Below are 3,963 nucleotides of genomic sequence, written 5' to 3'. Positions count from 1 at the left end.
AAGGGACATAAAGTAGTCATTTAAGTAGAATAATGGGAATTAACATAATTAATTTGGGAAATAAGATATAAAGTATAAAATATTAAGAAATAGAAGTTTGTTATAATATTTAAAAGTTGTAATTAAGTGAGAAAACTAATTGTATATTGTATAGTAAAATAGTAATTAAGAACGTATATCGTATGAAAGTTACTATAATTAATATTAATATTTAGCATTTCAATAGACTAAGAGATACATCCCATTATTCACAGAAAAAGTATTGGATATATAAAAATTATAGTGTACTTCTAAGAATAATTAAAACATTTTTGATAAAAATTATAAGGTACGATGTAGTTTTACAACACTCGGTACTTATTTCTAAGGTATAATTGTAATTAGGAATAGCAAGTAATCTCCTTTTGTTCATGCGCCTAAATTATTTCTAAGGACATTATTATGATGAAAATTATCATTTGTTTTCCTAGAAAAGTAATCTGTAAAATTTATTGTATATATATATATATATATATATATATATATATATATATATATATATAAAATATATATTAAATATAATATAAATATATATTACATATGTATATATATATACATACATATATATATATAATATATATATATATATATATAGATATATATATATTTGTATATATATATAAGTTCAGCAAAAATTTAGATTCAAATGAATATGGTACTTAATTAGATGCACTAGAATTCTGTATGGTGTTATCCATAAAAATCCATGGGGTGATTATAATTAAAATAAGCAACAAGAATGACTCCGGTAATTTGGTACGGTAGTTTCGTACTACATCATTTTTTAAAATATTGTACGTATTACAACAGTTTTAAAATGCTGAGCACTCATCCGCCAATTATATAGGTTTTCCATTAATACAAAAATGTTCATATCAATTGGCAACATTATAGAGAAGGTAGATATATAAACTAAGATGTGGATTTAAATTTTAAGAACATTTGAGGTAGTGAAGCCCATCAACTGACTGACTAAGATTCAGTTGTTCCAGGCTGATATGAAAATTATTGTATTAATAATTGTATATGTATATATATATATATGTAATCAAAATAATCAAAACAAGAATGACTCCGGTAATTTGGTACGATCGCAACGTACTACATTATTTTATTAAATGTTGTAAGTATTACAACAGTTTTAAAATGCTGAGCACTCATCAGCCAATTTTGGAGTGTGAAATTGTACAGGCAGAAAAGCTTTAATCCATAATATTTAAAATATTCACTTTTGATGCGATAAGGCTTAATTTTTCAGAGACGTAAACACGCATTTGTTGCCCCTTCCCCTATATTTATTGGCCTTAGCAATAGTACACCAGGTTATCTTGAGATTTCTCATGCCTCTCTCTTTCAGTGTCCATACCATATTGTATACAGATGTTGTGTTATTTTTCTTTTTGCTTCTGAATGTAGCCCAATGATGAGTAAATCTTTCATTGAAGGTATTTTCCGTCATTCCGATATATGTCTTTTATACTCCCTTCATATCCGTGATATTGGCCTTGTTCACTCGTTCTTTCTCCAATGCCTGTTGTTCAGGAGACAGATGTCCGGGGAACTACATTTATATGGTCGTTGGGGTGTATTCGTAATATTGTTATTGCTTTTGTGGTTGAATATAATCGACCCTATATTAGGGAGGCCACTGTGGGTAACTGTAACTGTTATGCATATCTGTTACTTTACTCCAAAATCTGACGTGATTTTATTGTTCTTATCCTAGATTCACAAGAACAACAACGTTCCATATGACAGACTTAATAATTGCTAAGAAATATCTCTCATACCATGAAAGTAATGGTAATCTGGTTAATCTACAAATAACAAAATTATATGTATATATGTACATTTATAACGGTTATTGACAATTTTTGTCTTTTTTTCGGCATATTTAGCATTAGAACTTTTCTTCTGCCCTCATTTTGTAAATTATGTATAAATTTAACCTTTAAAGGTATTTTTTGATATGCTGGTCATTGATAAAATTTTTTTTCCCGAAAAAAAAAAATCCTACAGTGGCGCAGGAGTGGCCGTGTGGTAAGTAGCTTGCTTACCAACCACATAGTTCCGGGTTCAGTCCCACTGCGTGGCACCTTGGCCTACTGTCTTCTATTATAGCCTCGTGCCGACCAAAGCCTTGTGAGTGGATTTGGTAGACGGAAACTGAAAGAAGCCCGTCGTATATATGTATATATATATATATATGTGTGCGTGTGTGTTTGTGTGTCTGTGTTTGTCCCCCTAGCATTGCTTGACAACCGATGCTGGTGTGTTTATGCCCCCGTCACTTAGCGGCAAAAGAGACCGATAGAATAAGTACTGGGCTTACAAAGAATAATTCCCGGGGTCGAGTTGCTCGACTAAAGGCGGTGCTCCAGCATGGCCGCAGGCAACTGACTGAAACAAGTAAAAGAGTAAAAGAGAGAGTAAGAGTACACTAGTTATAAATTGAATAGTGTTCACTTCCGTATTCTCTCACTCTGTGAAAGTTTCTAGTTCGAATCACACGTGCCTCGAGATGTCCCGAAGATTTTCTATTTTGGATATATTTGGGGTACTTAGGTCTGCTCAGGACTTAGTGCTTGCTTTTTCCATGGGTATGAGTAAGTATTTCACTTATATCTCACGTATTTATCGCTGAAGAGGGGAAAATTCTTTTGAATTAACCCCGAAATTGGGACCAATGCGGTAATAACGGATTTTTTAGAAATTTCTATGTTTGTTTCGAGACACAAATTATAATGGTTATTGACAAGTTTTGTCTTTTTTTCGGCATATTTGGCATTAGAATTTTTCTTCTGTCCTCATTTTGTAAATTATTTATAAATTTAAACTTTAAAGGTATTTTTTGATATGCTGGCCATTGATGAATTTTTTTTTTCTCGAAAAAAAAAATTATCGTACATTAGTTATGTACATTATACTGTGTATATTATATGATATATATTATATATATACATTATACATACATTATATATTATATTTATGTATGTAAATGTATATATATATTGGAAAATGTGTGAGAATCTTGGTACATGTAATTTCATTTCTTTTTATCTAGTTTCAGCTCACGAGCTGTGGCCATGCTGGGGCACCGCCATTAAAAAATATGGAACGCTTCATAAATTTGCGTATCATCCTTGCGCAGGGGCCATACTAATCTTCTCTGAATCGTTCCAATTTTAGTATATTTATTGCCGAAGCAATGCAGTTAGGTATATTTGAAAAACCAAAAAAGAATGACTTCGGTCGTACTTGTAATAACTATGATTTACTATTTTAGAATATTTTATAATATAAATTTTACACTTTTGCTCGTAGGTCTAGTAAGTCCGTTGTTAACTTAGGTGGGAAGATTTAAATAACAATTCCTTGTTAACTTTTTGGTGAACTGTCTCGCATTCGTTGTCATGTATATAATATAAATACATACATACATACACACACACACACACACACACATATATATATATGCATATAAAAATAGATAAATGGTACAAGACACCAATATTTACTGGAAAATAGCATTTATCTACTTTTATGTGTAAAATTTTACCCTTATGGGCTATCTTTTACTGGAAACTAATACATTCGTATAGCATTATATATATTATATATATATATATATATATATATACATATAATATATATCTATATATATATATATATATATAATATATATATATATATATATATATATATATATATATATATATATTATATATATATATATATGGAGTAATTTTAGAACAGCTACGAATACATTCGTACTTAAGGATACATTACGTTTTTACAGCTTTATGTAACATGCCATATACCCTCAAGCAATTTTTGAGTCTCACTTATAAACTATTCCTGAAAGATTGGTTGATGATATATGACATGTGATAATGTGTCAATTTAATGAATCTTAAGAGACGG

General features: G+C 29.8%; 1 non-coding gene across 1 annotated transcript; it reads right to left on the bottom strand.

Moving 5' to 3' along the window:
- Positions 1–3,145: 3,145 nt before the first annotated feature.
- Positions 3,146–3,250, bottom strand: LOC115215267. Its single transcript, XR_003881968.1, has one exon. It is a non-coding gene; the product is annotated as a U6 spliceosomal RNA (small nuclear RNA).
- Positions 3,251–3,963: the final 713 nt, after the last annotated feature.

The sequence above is a fragment of the Octopus sinensis genome, linkage group LG8 (assembly GCF_006345805.1).
Source record: "Octopus sinensis linkage group LG8, ASM634580v1, whole genome shotgun sequence".
NCBI lineage: Eukaryota > Metazoa > Mollusca > Cephalopoda > Octopoda > Octopodidae > Octopus > Octopus sinensis.
This window is presented reverse-complemented; position numbering and strand designations above follow the sequence as displayed.